Source organism: Muscardinus avellanarius, assembly GCF_963383645.1.
Source record: "Muscardinus avellanarius genome assembly, chromosome: 2".
In the NCBI taxonomy this organism is placed as follows: Eukaryota; Metazoa; Chordata; class Mammalia; order Rodentia; family Gliridae; genus Muscardinus; species Muscardinus avellanarius.
The window spans coordinates 116799920-116820710 of record NC_137787.1 but is presented as its reverse complement, the minus strand read 5'-3'; positions in this window follow the sequence as shown (position 1 = coordinate 116820710).

Sequence of the window (20791 nt, the reverse complement as noted above, 5' to 3'; positions counted from 1 at the left end):
GCTACTACTTAGTGAGGCCCTTTGAAACTCAGTGAGACCCTGTTTCAAAATAAAGAATAATGCCAGGCGTGGTGGTGCACACTTGTAATCCCAGCGCTTGGGAGGCAAAGACAGAAAGATCACGCAGGTTCGAAGCCAGCCACGTGCGCTGGCTCAGGAGACCCAGTTTCCAAAATGAAAATGTAAAAATAGGTCTGGGAGTGTAGACCGGAGGTAGAAGGGCTTCCAGGAACCCCAGTACCACCAAAAAAAAAACCCAAAATAAAGAATAAAAAATAGGGCTGAGCCGGGCGTGGTGCCGCACACTTGTAATCCCTGCGCTTGGGAGGCAGAGACAGGAGGATCGCGCTGGTTCGGAGCCAGGCTTAAGAGACCCTGTTTCCACATAAAAGTTAAAAAATAGGTCTGGGAGTGTAGCCTGTGGGAGTGTAGCCCGGAGGTAGAAGGGCTTCCAGGAACCCCAGTACCACCAAAAAAAAAAAAAAAAAAAAAAAAAAAATAGGGCTGGTGGTGTAGCTCGGGAGGTAGAATGCCCCTGAGTTCCACCCCCAGTACCAAAAAAAAAAAAAAAAAAAAAACCTCAACTTTGAACCCAAGAGTTATCCTTAAATGGTTATAAGATCTAACAACAGCACTACAAAATGAACAGTATTACTATTTAAAAACTGATTTTAAGGCTGGCATAGTGGCACATACTTGTAATCCCAATACTTAGGAGACAGGATGATCGCAGATTCAAGGTCAGCCTCAGCTTCTTAGTAAGGCCCTCTGCAACTTAGTGAGACCCTGTTTCAAAATAAAGAAACAGAGCTGGGCGTGGTAGCACACGCTTGTAATCCCAGCATTCAGGAGGCTGAGACCGGAGGAGCGCGGTTCGTGGACAGCCTCAGCTACTTAGTGAGGCCCTCTGCAACTCAGTGAGACCCAGTTTCAAAATAAAAAATAGGGCAGGGGGTGTAGCTTGGAGGTCAAATGCCCCTGGGTTCCATCCCCTGACCCACAAAAAAAAAAAAAAAGAAAGAAAGAAAAATAGGGCTGGAAGTATATTAGGTCAGTGGTAGAATGCCCCTGGGTTCAATCCTCAGTACAGGAAAAAAAATTGATTTTAAGTAGATTCTTAAGAATAAATGGAGTCACAAACAATTAAATCCCAGACCCAAGAAATTATCTCAATCCAGCTTCTAAATCATGACAATGAGGTGGTCAAGAAAACAAAATTAGCACAACGCGCGCGCACACACACATACAATAAAAAATATATATATCATTCCAAAACCCAACAAAATATAAGAAAACAGAATTGGCCAAGAAAAATGTCAATCCAAACCCCAACAAAATATAACATATTTGAAATATAAACTTAATATCCTTCTGGCCAATCATTTCTCACAGTCCATGCAAACTATTTTAGGGATCTGAAATCTTGCTCTATAAAAAGCAAGTCCTGATCATCTGAACTACACTTAAGAAAATCTATCACAGTAGTTATTAAGGCATAACTAAGCTTCAGTACAAAAACTCCTTAGCTCTTTCATATAAATAAAGTTGAATCCTGGGATCAGTCCAAAAGCCTGACTAGAGCTGGGCGTGGTGGAGCTAGCTTGTAATCCCAGCATTTGGGAGGGTGAGACAGGAAGATCACACAGATTCAAAGCCAGCCTCAGCTACTTAGTGAGGCCCTTTGCAACTCAGTGAGACCCTGTTTCAAAATAAAGTATTAAATATATATTAAACAAATATATATATACATATACATACACTACACACACACACACACACACACACACACACACACACATATATATATATATATATATATATATATATATATATATATATATATATGGCTGAGGATGTTGCTGGGAGGTAGAATACCCCTGGCTTCCATCCTCAGTACCGCACCCAAAAAAAAGAAAAAAGCCTGACTAGATCTGAGTTTTCCATCCTAACACACAAACACTCAGACTGAGGACTGAACCCAGGGGCATTTTACCTCTGAACTACACACCCAACGCTATTTTTTTTTTCTTTGCAGTACTGGGGATGGAACCCAGGGGCATTCTACCTCCGAGCTACATCACCAGCCCTATTTTTTATTTTATTATTTTGAAACAGGGTCTCACTGAGTTGCAAAGGGCCTCACTAAGTAGCTGAGGCTGTCCATCCTCCTGTCTCCACCTCCCAAATGCTGGAATTACAAGTGTGCACCACCACGCCCAGCTCCTATTTTATTATTCTGAAAGAGGGTCTCAATAAGTTTCGGAGGGCTTGTTTCCGTGGGCCTAAGTTGTGGGGACGGCCTCACTAAGTTCCTGGGCTGACAGGGAACCTGCAATCCTCCTGTCTCAACCTCCCAAAACTGGGATCCCGAATGTGCACCACTATGCCTGGCTCTAACACAAATTTGCCAATAAAAACTTTCAAAAGCCTTTTCTCTATTTGCCACATGAATGGATACAATATTTGACACTCACCCCCAGAGGAGTTCTGATTTTGGTTAACCTCTGCTAGGAGAATTTAAAGACATGGCTGAAAACTTCTTAGTAAACATTAAAACGTTTAAAAATCCGAAACAGTGTAACCCAATTAGCCCATAATAAACAATAATTATAGAAACTGGAATTGGAGTAACTGTTAAGAAAGTGCAATCAGACAACTTTACAAAGATGAATCAGCAAACAGCTCATCAAAATTTAAAATTGTCTTATCAAGTGGAAAGGATAAATAATACTCAGTTCTTGAGGGGCACTTGTGTTACTTTCCTTATCTCTACAGTCTCTGTATTTATGTCACTATTCACCCACTCCTTAATGAGCAAAGGGGCTCATCTAAGACCCTCATAAGAAGAGCTCACCAGGCTAACGAATAATAGTAATAAGACACAATTTCCGGGGCCAGAATTGATACTGCACTCTGGCACCTCGATATGGTGCAAGGTACATGGCAGTATGCAACTCTATCTCGCTTCTGACTTCTGCATCACTACCTCCCAAAGGACAAGAGACTCCGGAGCTCTCACGCCACATCACAAATTCAGCTACCATGTCTAAAGAGCTTCCAGGTTCTACGAATAGGTCAGCATTAGCAACCAAGCACCGCTACCCATAAATTCGCCCGATGCAACACAGCATGCTTTAATGCTCCACCTAATTAGTTCATTTTGGAAAGAAACACGACTCTGTTTTTAATAGGATGTAGTAAGTTAGATTTTGGAAAACCCCATACTCATCCCGGCAGCTTAGAAAATGGAAAGCACATTCGATGAGCTCCATTGTACCCAGCCAGGCTAACGTGCATGACCGCACACTCCGCTTAGTCAGAGCGTCTCCGAGAATACCAAAGAACAACAAAGGCAAGTTGGGGAGGCTGCACGGCTGGCCCCGGCGGCGGTCCGCCCCGCGGCCTCGGGGACCGGGGCCCTCGGGTCCCGCCGGCTCGCCGGGCTTTTGTCTGGCCGGCGGGCTCCGGCCCGGCTCCGCTCGGGGTCCTGCCCACACCCCGGCTCGCCGACCGCCGGGAGAGCCGGGTCAGGGCGCACGGGCGGGCCGGGCGGAGGGGAGGGCGCACAAAGCGGCCGGGACCGCGGGGGCCGCCGCTCCCACCAGGCCGCTCCCACCGCGTCCTCCCCATCACGGCGCGGGACGCCGCCCGCGCCCGGAGCCGCGGGCCTGGGGACCCCCGCCCCGGCCGCCCGCCGAACCCGGCACTTACGGCCCAAGAGCTCGCCACGCTAGCCGCTGCGGGCTGGACAGCCGCCGCCTGCTCCTCCACCCCAATGAGGTTAAGCGCTCGGTGCCGGGATTAAAAAAAAAGAAGAAGAAAAAAAAAAAGAAAAAAAAGAGCCAGGAGAGCCCTTGCGCCTGCGCAGTGCGCTCTCCCTTTTTCCCCTTACCGCCGCCGACCGGGCCGGACCATAGAGTGTACAGCGAGATAGAGAGGCGTCCGTCTCTATGGTCACGGGGCGCAGGCGCGGGCCGCGGGCCGCGGTTGGCTCGGCTGGGAACCCGTAGGTAGAGGTTCTTTAAGGAAAGGGCAGGGGGGCGCCGTCCTGGCCCTCGGGGAGTTGCGGGGCTAGACAAGGAAGGGTGGATCCGAGCAGCACAGCACCGGAACGGGCGGTGTGATGGAAGAGCGCCGGAACTTCCTCCTGTCGGACTCGCACCTGGAGGAACGCTCACGCTTCTGGGTGGCGCGCCCGCTGCCCTGGGCGGCCTAGCGCGGCGGCGCGGGTGCCTGCGAGCAGGCGCAGTCGTCAGTCGGAAGCCGTCGACGGACCCTAGCTACAGGGAGCGGGCCAGGCCTCCCAGGCCGCGAAGACCCGAGTGGGCCAGGGCGAGCTCCTCTCCTGCCCGAGCGCCCCCACAAGCAGTGTTGCTTTGGTCCTCCCTCGAGCGCTGCCCTCCGATGGCGCGCGAGGAAACGGTCCGGAGGGCCCAGGGCTCTGCAGATTACAGAGCCGCCTCCGGGGGTCCCGGAGGACCCGCGGCTTACCTGCCTTTGATGAAAGGCAGCCTCTAAGAGCGATGCGTGCTTGCATCGTGATAGCCAGTGCCGTGGGTTCTCATGGAAGCTCTTCTGGGCCAACCTGCTTGCTGCTGCTGTGTACTTGGTGAAAGACGATTGCAGAAGAACCGTAAGATAGTACCCGCTGCTCGTCCGGGGCTTAGGAGTCAGGTTAGACGAAGATAAAGAAGTGCCATGAGTAGGCCCCTCTGTGTTGAGGAGAAAAGGTAGGACCGAGGTTTAAAGGAGTAGGAATGATACAGGATGTGACTCCTGGTTGGAGCTAGAAAAGGTAACATCTTCAGGATGAAAGTACAAGCAATCTATTGAAAAAGAATAAGGGTGTATGCTATCTCTTTAAGACATTGCTTTTGCCAGATCTTACCTATAATTCCAGATACCCAGGAGCAGGCAGGAAGATTACAAATTCAGGCCATCCTGGGCAATTTAGCAAGACCCTGATTCAAAATAAAAAAGGCTGGGGACGTGGCTCAGTAGTATACAACCCTTGGGTTCAATCCCCAGTACCACAAAAGAAGAAAAACACTTTGCTTTTTAATAGAATGGGAAAGCTGGGCGTGGTGGCACACGCTTGTAATCCCAGCATTGGGGAGGCTGAGACGGAGGATCACGGTTTGCAGGCAGCCTCAGCTACTTAGTGAGACCCTGTTTCAAAATAAAGAATACAAAATGGACAGAGGGTGTAGCTTATGCCCCTGGGTTCCATTTCCAACACACACACACACACACACACACACACACACACACACACACAATGGGAAAGATTTCTCTATTAAAAGTAGAGAAATCCATTCTTGATAAGTAGTGTTTTAGGGCCTCATCTAGGGACAGTGACCTAGTGAAACAGCGGTTTTTGTTTTCTTTCTTATACAGTGATGGCAGTCAAAAACCCAGGGCCTGTTGAATGCTAAGGAGTTGCTGTACCACTGATCTAAACTCTGGGCTCCAAGAGCTGTTTTAGATGGTGGCTCTACCCTTAACTCTGGGAATCAAAATTATGTACCCCATTTATATAAAGCATTTATGGAGACCTTTAGATATGCCAGGCTTTATACTTCTGTTTTGTGTAAATTATTAATATGTCTTTGAATGTATCAAAATAAAGGTGAGCCAGTGTTATCCACCTCATTTTACAAGTGAGAAAATCAGGATTCTTTGTTATGGTTGGACTAAGGGGAGGCCCACCGACCACATTTATACACAAGTGATTAGAAAAGAAAATTACCAGCCAGGCATGGTGTCACAGGCTTGTCTCCCAGTACTTAGAGACAGACAGGAGGATTGCAGGTTCATGGACAGCCTCAACTACTTAGTAAAGCCCTCTGCAATTTAATGAGACCTTGTTTTAAAATAAAGAATAAGCTGGGCATGGTGACACACACTTGTAATCCCAGCATTCGGCAGAAGACTGGAAGATCACCAACAGCCTCAGCTACTTACGCCCTTCGCAACTCAGTGAGACCTTGTTTCAAAATGAAGAATAAAAAAATAGGACCGGGAGAGTAGCTCAGAGGTAGAATGCCCCTGGGTTCCATTCTCAGTACCAAAAATAAATAAATATAAAGAAATAAATAATAATAATAATAATAAACAGGGCTGGGAGTGTAACTCTGAGATAGAATGCCCCTGGATTTTCTATCCCCAGTTCTGGGGGGGAAAAAAAGAAAGAAAATTTTGCCATGGGAACTAGGCACCCATGTGCATTGACAATTTACTGCTTTAGAAAAGGATATTTTAGCCGGGCGTGGTGGCGCACGCTTGTAATCCCCGCGCTTGGGAGGCAGAGACAGGAGGATCGCGCAGGTTCGAAGCCAGCCGCGCACGCTGGTTTAGGAGACCCTGTTTCCAAAATGAAAATGTAAAAAATAGGTCTGGGAGTGTAGCCCGGAGGTAGAAGGGCTTCCAGGAACCCCAGTACCACCAAAAAAAAAAAAAAAAAAGAAAAGGATATTTTAGGCCGGGCCTGGTGGCGCACGCTTCTAATCCCTGCACTTGGGAGACTGAGACAGGAGGATCACACAGGTTCGAAGCCAGCCTCAGCTACTTAGTGAGGCTCTCAACAACTTAGTGAGACCCTGTTTCCAAATAAAATATAAAATAGGTCTGGGAGTATAGCCTGGAGGTAGAAAGCCTCTGGGTTCCACCCCCAGTACCACACACACACACAAAAAAAAGGATATTTTATCGTAACATATTATTTTATTTTTCTGTGTGTTGTGCTGGGATGAACCAGGGGACATTCTACCTTTGAGCTATACTCCCAGCTTTATTTTTTATTTGGAAACAGGTCTCACAAAGTTGCTGAGAGCTTCACTAAGTTACTGAGGCTGGCTTCGAACCTGGGACCTGCCTATTTCAGCCTTCCAAGTACTGGGATTACAAGACTGTACCACTCACTATTCCTGGCTGGAAAAGGATATTGAAAGAAAAAAAATCACATGTAAGAATGATCTTTTTCAGGAAAAAGAATAGGATTCCATCAAAAGTTTTCACTGTCAAATTTCTGGTATTTGTAAAGGCTCAACACAGCAAATGTGCATCTTCCAAAATTCCTAAACAGAGCCCTGAGTTTGATTAGAGTTCCGTTTATTGCCTTTAGCAAATGTAAAATGCCTGGTCAGCATTATTACATACATATCCTTGTATTAATAAAGAAATTAATAAGATATATCCTTCCTGCACAGCACATCATCCTTTTTTTATTTATTTATTTATTTTTGGAAGGAGTGGTACTAGGTATTAAACCCAGGGACATTCTACTTCTGAGCTACATCTCCATCCCTATTTTATTTTTTATTTTGAAACAAGGTTTAAGTTGCTGAAGATGGGTGGGAACCTGTAATCCTCCTGTGTCAGCCTCCCAAGTACTGAGATTATAGGTGTGCACCTCCATGCCCAGCCATCTTTCATTTTATATTCTCCAAAATATTGAGATATTTTGACAGATAAGGAAATTAAGAGCCAGAAAGAAGAAATTCTTTGTCCAGTGTCATAGTTGATAGATAGCATAGCCTTTTCTGGAACCTGAGCCTCCAGAGTTCCCACTCTGCTTTGGACCTCTTGAAAGATGCCGTAGTCTAAGTGAATAGACAGAGATTCTCTTCAGTCAGTCTCCCCATCTTCAGGGATGCATGCCTAAACTCCCCTAAATAGTACTAGTAAAACAAAGAGGCAAGCCGGGCGTGGTGGCACACGCTTGTAATCCCAGCATTCCAGAGGCTGAGACAGGAGGATCACGGTTCGCGGACAGCCTCAGCTACTTAGGCCCTCTGCAACTTAGTGAGACCCTGTTTCAAAATAAAAGAATAAAAATAAGGCAGGGGGTGTAGCTCGGAGGTTGAATGCCTGTGGGTTCCATCCCCAGACCTGCAAAAAAAAAAAAAAAAAGCAGAAAATGAGTGTATTATTAGCAATATTCAGTCACTAAAAGTATTGTGTACCAACCATGTGACAAACATTTAGCAAAGCAGGGGAACATTCCTGACTTTATCCAGGAAACTTTTTTTTTTTTTACTTTTATCGGTGCATTACAGTGTCACATCATAATGTAGCTCACACTGATAGTCACATACATGCACATGGCACTTGGTGGGCTTTCACAATATTTGTGGGGAGAAATGATGCTGGGGGTTGATCCCAGGGGCATTCTACTTAGAGCTAAACCCCAAGCCCTACTTTGTTTTTAAAAGAGGGTCCCACTTGGTTGATGAACGTCTCACTACTAACTGAAGCTGTCCTTGGATCTGCAATCCTCCTCTCTCATCCTCCCAAGTACTGGGACTATAAGCATGTGCCACCATACTCAGCCCCAAATATTTTTTTGGCAGTAATTTTTAAAAATCATTTTGTTCTACAAACATATATATACATGTATAAATGTGTGTATATATATATGCATATACATATATACATATATACACATATACACACACTATATATAATATATACTATATTATATACTATATACTATATAATATATATACTATATAATATATATTATATATTATATAGTGTGTGTATATATATATACACACATATATAGTATATAGTATAGTGTGTGTATATATATAATATATATATACACAACTATACATATATATATATATACATATATAAAATGTTGTGTGTGTGGTGTTGGTGATTGAACAATTGAACCTGGGGGCATTCTACCTCCAAAATACATACAACCGAAGCCCGATTTTTCTTTTTTTCTTTTTTTTTTTTTGAGGGTCTGGAGATGGAACCCAGGGGCATTAGATCTCCGAGCTACACCCCTGCCCTGTTTTTATTATTATTATTATTATTATTATTATTATTATTTATTTTGAAACAGGTTCTAAGTTGTGGAGGGCCTCACTAAGTAGCTGAGGCTGTCCACGAACCATGATCCTCCGGTCTCAGCCCCCCGAATGCTGGGATTACATAAGCATGCGTCACGACACCCAGCTAGTATTTACTTATTTGGTGTAACAATTTAATTGGTAAAATCTGTAATTCTTTAAAAAGAGAAATATAAAGCCAGTTGTGGTGGCGCATACTTGTAATTCCAGCATTTGGGAGGCTGAGACTGAAGGGCCACGGTTCTCGGACAGCCTCAGCTATTTAGTGAAGCCCTCCGCAACTTAGTGAGACCCTGTTTCAAAATAAAGAATAAGCCGGGCGTGGTGGTGCCTGCTTGTAATCCCCACGCTTGGGAGGCTGAGACAGGAGGATTGTGCAGATTCGAAGCCAGCCTCGCTGGCTTAAGAGACCCTGTTTCCAAATAAAAAGTATAAAATATGTCTGGGAGTGTAGCCCGGAAGTAGAAGGGTTTCCAGGAACCCCAGTACCACCAAAAATAAATAAATAAATAAAAATTAAAAATAAAGAGTAAAAAAAAAAAAGGGCAGGGGGTATAGCTCAGAGCTCAAATGCCCCTGGGTTCCATCCCCAGACCGGCAAATTTTTAAAAAGGGAAATATAAGCCAGGAGCTGTGGGGCATACTTGTAATCCTGGCATTCAGGAGACTGAGACTGGAAGATCTTGGTTCACAGCCTGCCTCAGCTACTTAGGCCCTCCACAACTCAGTGAGACCGTTTCAAAATAAAGAATAAAAAAAAATAGGGATGGGATGTGGCTCAGAGGTAGAATGCCCCTGGGTTCCATCCCCAGTACTACCAAAAGTGAGGGGGTAATATAAAATGGAAAACTAGATAGCTAACCTTTGGTATGGCAAATATTGCTTCTCTAATAATCATATCAAAGTAACGAAGTCTTTTTAGAAGGCCTGCAGTAAAGATAACACCATCTTTCTTAGTCCTCCTGTTTTGAACCTTCATTTATATTTTGCCTTTAAATACATGGATCTTAGCGTGGATAAACCAAAAATATAGCTGTTTCAAGTGTACCAATAATATAGTATTCTTGGGATGGAGGAAAGCTTCCTTTAATTGATGATGTTAATTTCAAGAGATAGCTATAGCCTACTTTTAGGAGTAAACTTTTTTTATATATATTTTGGAACAGGGAATATTTCTTGCTCTCTCACCTCCTTCTGACCACTGCACAAGCTTGCCACCAGTAGAGTCCTCTGGTGTATTTAAACTAAATCCTCTTTTCCCTGTCCTCAGCACTCCCTGTTTCTGCCTTTCTGCCTCATTTTCTCCTGCAACCTTACCCAAAGAGAGAGAGAAAGAGAGAGAGTGTGTGTTTGTTTGGTATTGGGGATTGAACCCAGAGGCATTCTACCTTCAAGCCACACCCCAGCCCGATTGTTTTCTTTTATTTGGAAGCAGGGTCTCCCTAGGTTGATGAGTCTCACTACTTGCTGAGGCTTTCCTTGAACTGCAATCTGAGTTCAATTCCCAGTACCACAAACATTAAAAAAAAAAAAGGTCATTTTTCCCAGGCACATGTACCTGTAGTCCAAATACTTGGGAGGCTGAGACAGGAGACTTGCAGATTCAAGGCCAACCTCAGAAACCAAGTGAGTCCCTGTTTCAAGTTTAAAGAGCTGGGGGGCTAGCTCAGAGGGTTAAAAAAAAAAAACAACAACAACAACAAAACAAATCCCCAGCACCAAAAGAAAGAAAAGTTTGTTTGTTTGTTTGTTTGTTTGTTTGTTTGTTTGTTTGCAGTACTGGGGATGGAACCCAGGGGCATTCTACCTCCAAGCTACACCCTCAGCCCTATTTTTTATTCTTTATTTTGAACAGGGTCTCGCTGAGTTGCAAAGGGCTTCACTAAGTAGCTGAGGCTGTCCTCGAACCACAATCCTCCTGTCTCAGCCTCCCAAATGCTGGGATTAAAAGTGTGTGTCACCACACCCAGCTTGGTAGCATATTTTTTGATAGATACTATAACAGGGAGGTATCATTAATGTTTTTGATACTGGGGATTGAACCCAGGGGCATTCTACCTCTGACCTAAACCCCAGCCCTATTTTATTTTGAAACAGTGTCATCTCACTAAGTTGTGAAGGGCCTTAATAAATTGTTGAGGCTGGCCACGAACCTGCTGTCCTCTTCCCTCAGCCTCCCAAGTACTAGGATTACAGGTATGCACCACCATGCTCAACATCATTAAACTTTATTTAGTGTGTGTGTGTGTGTGTAGCATTGGGAGTGGAACCCAGGAGCTTTTCTACCTCTGAGCTATATTACAGCCCTATCTTATACTTTATTTGGAAACAGGGTCTCACTAAGTTGCTGAGAGCCTCACTCAGTAGCTGAGGCTGGCTTCAAACCTGTGCAATCCTCTTGTTTCAGCTTCCCAAGTACTGGGATTGCAAGCGTGCGCCATCACACCGGGCTTCACTAAACTTTAGATAGGAATTTTCTCTTCCTATGATTTAGTAAGGTAGTATCCTTCAGTCTAGGTTAGCCTAAATATTTGAGTGATATATACTGACATCTAATAGCTTTACCTAATCTTAATAACCTATATTAGAAGCTCAGTGAAGAATATTTTATGCCGTCAGAAATTAAAATTGAGGGAGAACAGAAGCACATGCATACTCAACATCTGTGTACCCATCTAGCTCCTATGACATCTGCATTTTCACTTCATAGGGAACAGAAAGTCTTTGCCAGAGAAGTCATGTTAGAGAAACACGTGAACAAAAGTAGGATGTGTCTTCTGTATATGACTAAAGGGGAGATTACAAACTTGTTTGCTAAATCACATTCAGAACCACTCCCTGGGAGCTCTGATTGACCTAGCAAGTGTCACCCATGGAGGAGACAAGGCAGGTTTTGACCTAACCCTCCTAGATTCCTCCCCTGGCAAGGTGTGACTGCTGGTGTGCCCTTACTAGACACTTGGGTAAGTTACTTAATGAGTATCACCTTCATAGTTGTCAACTCACTGAGTGATCAAAACAAATTATTAGCCTAGTACAAGCACCAAGATCACTTTATCTTTAAGAGAGATGACAGTTTTCAATATTGTCACAACTTGTAAAACTGATATTGCAAAAACCACTTCTCAGTAATGAAGGGAATTTGAAAGTCAGGGTTCTCATTGTGAGACTCCTGACAAGTACCGTGGATACTACTGATGCAAAACAAGTGACTTTAGCTCTTTATTTTTTGTCTTAATTTTTTTGTGGTGCTAGAGATTGAACCCAAGGCCTCAAGAACACTAGGCAATTGTGATGTTGAGCTCCACCCTGCCCCTGAAAGGCCTTCTAAACATTACCTGTCACCTGGGATGTCATGACTCACATCTGTACAGACTTCTGGAGCCCAGTTTTTATACCTAGTCAAAACTAAAGCCAAAGCCAGGCGTGGTGGCCCACACTTGTAATCCCAGTGCTTGGAGGCTGAAACAGAAAATAGGTCTGGGAGTGTAGACAGAGTTAGGAAGCCCCTGGGTTCCATCCCCAGTACCACCAAAATAAAAAAAATTTAAAAATTAAAAAAATTAAAAAACTAAGGCCAAATCCCAGACAATATATTTAGAGACTTCTTTGAATGCCATCAGTGAAGTCTCTCAAGCAACATTGGTCCTTCACAGTTTCCAAATGAATTCCTGTGCCAATGGCCCAATCAGTCTGTTGGTAATAATCTGTCTTCTGCTGCTATACCAAAATACCTGATGCAGGGAACTTTATGAAGAAAAGAGGTGAGCGGGCGTGGTGGCACACGCTTGTAATCCCAGCATTTGGGAGGCTGAGACAGAAAAATCGCAGTTCGAGGACAGCCTCAGCTACTTAGTGAGGTCCTTTGCAACTCAGTGAGACCCTGTTTGGAAATAAAGAATAAAAAAGAGGGTTGGGGATGTAACTGGGAGGTAGAATGCCCCTGGGTTCCATCCCCAATAGTACACACACACACACACACACACACACACACACACACACACACACAGCTGGGCATAGTGGCTCACACTTGTAATCCCAGCACTTGGGAGGCTGAGATAAGCAGATCGCACAGGTTTAAAGCCAGCCTCAGCTACTAAGTGAGGCTCTTAGCAACTTAGTGAGACCTTGTTTCCAAATAAAGTATAATATAGGTCTAGGAGTATAGCCCAGAGGTAGAAAAGCCCCTGTGTTCCAGCCCCAGTATCACAAAAAGAAAGAAAGGAAGGAAGGAAGGTTTATTTTGCCTACAGTTTTGGAGACTTCCAGCCTCATCTATTTAGCCTATGGTCAGGGCCACCTTGGCTCTGACAGATAGAGAGGTTTACTCTATTTTACAACTTACTCTCAGGGAAACTACCTAGGATCCTATAAAAACTATCTTAATGTCTTGCAGGGTGGCACCTTCAATGACCAACCTGCCTACAACCAGGCCCCACCTCTTAAAGGTTCTACCACCTTACTACTGCCATGCTAGGAACCAGGATGCCAGCCCAGAAACCTTTGGGGAAAAACCACCTGCAAACCAGAGTGTAATCCAAATGCAAAGTGCCATTCAGAGGAATTTGAAGCCAAGAGCAATCTTATTTCATTTATATAATATCTATTTGCTTCTCCTTTGCCAAAACCTAATGTTGCTGCTGGGGTATGCACAGCTGAAAAAGGAATTTTTGTACTCAAGGAAGTCAGTAGGAAAACATTGACAGAGATATGTTCAAGGAGCTGTGAAGATATAAAGAGGGTTTCTTAACATGTGTGAATACATTAGAAAAAGCTATACCAAATAAAATACTGAAACCCTTGTTTTTTTGTTTTTGTGTTTTTGTGTGTGTGTGTGTGGTGGTGGTGGTGATACAGGGGGTAGAACCCAGAGGCTTTCTACCTCCGGGCTATACTCCCAGACCTATTTTATATTTTATTTGGAAACAGGGTCTCACTAAGTTGCTGAGAGCCTCACTAAGTAGCTGAGGCTGGCTTCGAACCTGTGTGATCCTCCTGTCTCAGCCTCCCAAGTACTGGGATTACAAGCATGCGCCACCACGCCCAGCTGAAACCCTTGTTCAGACCCTCAAAACAATGTTTTAGACAAGTTCTTATTTGAACACTCTTTATTTATTCTAAGAGTTTCAAGCAGCCCTTAATCTTCCTGCTTTTTTGTTTTGTGATTGTTTTTATTGTTTTGTTTGTTTGTTTGTATGGTACTAGGGATTGAATCCAGGAACATTCTGCCTCCTTGAAACACCCCAGTCCTAGTTTTTTTTTTTTTTTTTAACAAAATCTTAGTAGGTTGATGAAAATCTTACTATTTGCTAAGACTGTTCTCACACCTGTGATTCTCCTGTCTCAGGCTTCTAAGGTGTTCACCACCACACCTGGCTAATCGTCCCATTTTAACATTCTGTATATGTTAAAATGTATAAATGAAACTGCCCTATATCTACTTCAATAAAAATAACAGGTCCTGATCTGTTTTTGGTAACTTATATTAGGGATAAAATAATTCCAAGTATGTGTGGTGGCTGAGATAGGAGGATGGCAGATGTTTTTTGTTGTTGTTGTTGTTGTTTTGTTGTTGTTTGTTTGTTTTGCGGTACTGGGGATTGAACCCAGGGGCATTCTACCTCTGAGCTACACCTTCAACCCAATTTTTTTTATTTTTATTATTATTATTATTATTATTTTTTGGTGGTACTGGGGTTCCTGGAAGCCCTTCTACCTCCGGGCTACACTCTCAAACCTATTTTTACATTTTTATTTGGAAACAGGGTCTCCTAAACCAGCGCACACGGCTGGCTTCGAACCTGCGCGATCCTCCTGTCTCTGCCTCCCAAGTGCGGGGATTACAAGCGTGCACCACCACGCCCGGCCTATTTTTTTAATTCTTTATTTTGAAACAGGATCTCACTGAGTTGCAAAGGGCATCACTAAGTAGCTGAGGCTGTCCACAAACTGCAATCCAACTATCTCAGCCTCCCAGATGCTGGGATTACAAGTGTGTTCCACCATACCTGATTTAGGATGTTAGATTTGAGGTCAGCCTCAGCAATGTAGTGAGACTCTCAGCAACCTAGTGAGACCCACTTTCAAAGCAAAAAATGTTAAAGAGCTTGGCACTGAGCATGGTGGTACATGCTTGTAATCCCACTCTTTGGGAGTCTGAGACAGAAGGATCACAGGTTCAAGGACAGCCTCAGCAAGTAGTGAGATGCTCATCAAAGTAGCGAGCCCCTGTTTTTTGTTTTTGTTTTTTTCTTGTTGCAGTATTGGAGATGGAACCTAGGGGCATTCTACCTCCAAGCCACCCCCAGCCCTATTTTTTTATTCTTTACTTTGAAATGGTCTCACTGAGTTGCAAAGGACCTCGCTGATTAGCTAAGGCTGGTTGCAAATCACTTTCTTCATCTCAGCTTCCCAAATGCTGGGATTACAAGCCTGTGCCACCATGCCTGACTTGAGACCCTGTTTTAGTCCTTTCTTACTTTCTTCCTTCCTTTCTTTCTTATTTATTTATTTATTTATTTATTTATTTATTTATTTTTGCAGTAATGGGGATGAAACCCAGGGGCATTCTGCATCCAAGCTACACCCCCAGCCCTATATTTTATTCTTTTTTTTTTTTTTTTAGGCGGTACTGGGGGTGGAACCCAGAGGCTTTCTACCTCCAGGCTATACTCCCAGACCTTTTTTATATTTTATTTGGAAACAAGGTCTCACTAAGTTGCTGAGAGCCTCACTAAGTAGCTGAGGCTGGCTTCGAACCTGTGTGATCCTCCTGTCTCAGCCTCCCAAGCGCAGGGATTACAAGCATGTGCCACCACGCCCAGCTTGTTCTTTATTTTGAAACAGGGTCTCACTGATTTGCAAAGGGCCTCACTAAGTAGCTGAGGCTGTCCTCGAACAGTGATCCTCTTGTCTCAGCCTCCCAAATTCTGAGATTACAAGCATGCACCACCACGCTCTGCTTGGGACCCTGTTTTAAAATAAAAATATAAACCGGGCGTGGTGGTGCACACTTGTAATTCCCGCACTTGGGAGGCAGAGACAGGAGGATCGCGCAGGTTCGAAGCCAGCTGCGTGCCGCTGGCTTAGGAGACCCTGTTTCCAAATAAAAATGTAAAAATAGGTCTGAGAGTGTAGTCCAGAGGTAGAAGGGCTTCCAGGAACCCCAGTACCACCAAAAAAAAATTATATATATAAATATTATATAATATATATATTAATTATATATAAAAATAATAATATATTAAATATATTATTAATATATAATTATATATATATATATATATATATATATATATATATATATATATATATATATATATATATATATAGGCTGGAGGTGTAGCTTGGAGGTAGAATGCCCCTGGGTTCAATCCCTAGTGTAAATACATAAATGATCTATCTTCAGGTTCTGCCCAATGGTCGTGCATGGGAATCATTAACTGGTACTTTAAGTAGTTACACAATTGTGTTTCTTTTGTTTTTAATTCCTGCCATAGTAATTATAATTACATTTAATTATATTACTTAATTATTTCACATCTTGAAATGGAAGCAGACGTCAGTCAGAGACAGGAAGATCACTGTTTGCGGCCAGCCTCAGCTACTTAGTGAGGCCCTCTGCAACTTAGTGAGATCCTGTTTTAAAATAAAGAAATTTTTTTTAAAAAGGCTGAGGCTGCCGGGCGTGGTGGCGCACGCTTGTAATCCCCACGCTTGGGAGGCAGAGACAGGAGGATCGTGCAGGTTCGAAGCCAGCCGCACGCGCTGGCTTAGGAGACCCTGTTTCCAAATAAAAATGTAAAAATAGGTCTGGGAGTGTAGCCCGGACGTAGAAGGGCTTCCAGGAACCCCAGTACCACCAAAAAAAAAAAAAAAAAAAAAGGCTGAGGGTGTAGCTCGGAGATAGAATCCCCCTGGGTTCAATCCTTAGCACAAGAAAGAAAGAAAGAAAGAAAGAAAGAAAGAAAGAAAGAAAGAAAGAAAGAAAGAAAAGAAAGAAAGAGGAAGGGAGAAAGAAATGGAGGGAGGGAGGAAAGGAAAGGGAAAGGAAAAGGAAAGGAAAGGTTAAATGACGGCCTGGCATGCACATCTGTAATCTCAATAGGTAGAAGACTAAAATAGGAGAATTGTAGGTTTGAGGCTAGTGTTAGAAAGTTACCTTGTTTCAAAATAAAAAGGATTGCGAGTATACCTCAGAGATAGAATGCCCTTGGGTTCAAGCCCAAGACTAAAATTTAAAAAAGTAATAAAAGTTACATGATTTTTTTTTTTTTTTTTTTTTTTGCGGCACTGGGGATGGATCCCAGAGGCAATCTACCTCTGAGCTATACCCCTAGCCCTATATTTTATTCTTTTTTTTTTTTTTTTTTTTTTTTTTTTGTACTGGGGATGGAACCCAGGGGCTTTTCTACCTCTGGGCTATACCTTTATTTGGAAACAAGATCTCACTAGGTTGCTGAGAGCCTCACTAAGTAGCTGAGGCTGGCTTTGAACCTGTGATTCTCCTGTCTCAGCCTCCCAAGCGCAGGGATTACAAGCATGCACCACCAGGCCCAGCTCTTATTCTTTATTTTGAAACAGGCTCTCACTGAGTTGCAAAGGGCCTGAGGCTGTCACTGAGGCTGTCCGCGAACCGCAATCTTCTAGTTCAGTCTCCTGAATGATGGGATTACAAGTGTGCGCCACCACTCCTGGTTCTAATTTCTTGTTTTGAAACAGGGTCTCACTAGAGTTGCTGAGAGTCTAAGTTGTTGTGGCTGAGCTTGAACCTGTACTCCTCTTGTCTGTCTCAAATACTGGTATTACAGGCATGGGCCACTATGCCTGGCTATTTTTATTAAATAAATTTCTACTGTAATTTCCTAAAGATATTCTTTTTTTGAAATTTTGCTTTGTATAATCTTTAGTTCTTTTATGTGTACCTGGAAGTGATTTTTCATGTGTTATGGGATCCAAAACCAATTTTATTTATTTATTTATTTTTGCTGAAGATTTAAAGAAGTTTATTAAAAGATAGAAATACAGCCGGGCGTGGTGGCGCACGCTTGTAATCCCCGCGCTTGGGAGGCGGAGACAGGAGGATCGCGCTGGTTCGGAGCCAGCCTTACTGGCTTAAGAGACCCTGTTTCCACATAAAAATGTTTAAAAATAGGTCTGGGAGTGTGGCCCGTGGGAGTGTATACCGGAGGTAGAAGGGCTTCGGGCTTCCAGGAACCCCAGTACCACCAAAAGAAGAAAAAAAAAAAGATAGAAATACAGAAGAGAGGTACAGCTCCAAACCAGACTGGCATGGAGGGGTGACTCGAATGAATACACCCAATTTTATTTATTTATATACTGGTGCTAGGGATTGAACCCAGGGTATTCTACCTCTTACCTCCACTCTCAGCCCTATTTTATGTTTCAGTTTGAAACAGGGTCTCACTAAGTTGCTGAGGATTTTTCTGAGTTGTTGAGATTGGCCTGGAACCTGTAATCCTACTATCTTTGCCTCCCAAGTAGTGGAATTACAGGCAGCTGTGTATGGTGGCACACACCTGTAATTCCTCTACTTAGGAGACTGAGACAGGAGGATTGCAGGTTCAAGGCTAGCCTCAACAATGTAGCAAGACTTTCAGCAGTCTAGCAAGATCCTGTTTCAAACCCTGAAGATAGATCAGATGTGGTGGCACATGCTTGTAATCCCCATGCTTGAGAAGCTGAGACAGGAGGATCGCACAGGTTCTAAGCCAGCCTCAGCTACTTAGAGAGCCTTTCAGCAACTTAGTGAGACTCTGTTCGAAATAAAGTATAAAATAGGTCTGGGAGTATAGCCTGGAGGTAGAAAAGCCCCTGGGTTCCATCCCCAGTACCACACACACACACACACACACACACACACAACCTGAAGATATGGCTCAGAGGCAGAATGCCTCTAGGTTCAATCCCCAGTATCACAAATAAATAATAATAATAATAATAATAATAATAATATGATAATAATAATATTAGAGCTAGGATGTAGCTAGAGGTAGGATGTCCCTGGGTTTCATCTTGAAGTGGTATTGCTGGATCAAAGGTTAAATGTGTATGTAATTTTGTTTGCTATGGTCATATTCACTCTAAATGACTGCCATTTGCCTGACCCCACTGTTAACACAGTTGACAACAGCAACAACCAAGAACATGGCAAATGTTTGTAGCACGCCTCCTAGCAGCATCCCATTTGAGTGTAAAGCAGAAACTTCCCATTAGTTGCCCCCCCCCCATCTTGGACAACCACTTGACTTGTTCTTGATTCTTAAGTAGGGACCACTAACTCAACCTGAAGTAGACTCAAATACTGGCTTTTCCTTTCCAAAGGGAAAGGAGGTGAAGCCAGTGCTCAGATGTACCTGTTGTGTCTATCACTAAAGTAAGGCTGAGGTGTTGCTCTGTGAGACAACGCCCCTGGGTTTAATCCCAGTATTGCAGAAGAAGTAAAGGATATATGTCTCAGTTTAATCAATTAAAAGAGGTACAGAGGCCTAGGAGTATATTTCTTCTCAATCTAAAAAGTTTATTACCAAGCTGGGCAGGCATGGTGGCACATGCTTGTAATCCCAGCATTCGGGAGGCTAAACCTGGAGGATCACGGTTCATAGACATCCTCGGCTACTTAGTGAAGCCCTTTGCAATTCCATGAGACCCTGTTTCAAAATAAAGAAAAAATAGGGCTGGGCATGCAGCTCAGAGGTAGAATGCCCCTGGGTTCCATCCCCAGTACTTAAAAAAAAAAGTTTATTACCATTTTTTTTGTGTGTATGTGTGTGGCACTGGGGATGGAACCCAGGGGCATTCTACCTCTGAGCTACAAAAAATAAAAAATAAAAAATAAATAACTAAGCTGTCCGTGAACCGCGATCCTCCTGTCTCAGCCTCCTGAATGCAGGGATTAGAAGAGTGTGCCACCACGCCCAGCTCACATTAGCTTAGGAGTGGGAGGGTAAGGAAGGGACAAATATGGCAAGAAACCATGCACTTAGCACTAAACATTGAATTTGAGATGTCTGTTATCCACGAGGTGACACCAATTAGGCAGTTGAGTGTTTGAGTCTGGGTTCGAGTAGAAGTCTGAACTTGAGAAATAAATTTGGAAGATAAGATGTTATCATTTAAGTTTGTAATGTCCCTCCAAAAGCTTTTGTGTTGACAACCTAGTCCCCAGTGCATGGAGACTCAGAAGTGGGGCTTGGCTGGGGAGGGTGAGTCACTAGGGGTGGGGCATTAGGGATGATAGTATCTCCAGCCTCCCCTCTCCTTCTTCTCCTCCTCCTTGTCCTCGCTGTCGTCCTCCTCCTCCTTCTCCTCTTGTTTCTCTTCTGCTCTCTCTCTCCCTCTCTCTCTCCCTCCCTCTCTCCTTCCTCTCTCCTTCCAGCTGCCATGAATTGAGCAGCTCTTCTCTGTCACGTTCTCTCACCATGAGATTTCTGCCTTGTAGCTGGCTAACTATGGACTAAAGCTCTAAAACCATAAGCCCAAATAAGCGTTTTCTCCTCTAAGCTTTTCTTGTCGGGTATTTAAGCTGACTAATACACAGTGAAAATGGTATTTGGCTTCATCTGCTCTGGTTGCTATAACAAAATACAAGAAACTGGCTTAAACACAGAAATATATTTTCTCACAATTTTGGAAGCTGGAAGTTTCAGATCAAGGTGCCAGCATGGTCAGGTTCTGGTGAGGGCCCATCTTCCTGGCTTGCAGACAACTGACTTCTTCCGGTGTCTTCACATTGCCCTTTCTTTGGATGCTTATGGTAGAAAAAAACCTCTCTCTCCCTCTCTCTTCTCCTTCTTCTTCTCCTCCTCCTCCTCCTCCTCCTCCTCCTCCTCCTCCTCCTCCTCCTTCTTCTTCTTTTTCTTCTTCTTCTTCTTCTTCTTCTTCTTCTTCTTCTTCTTCTTCTTCTT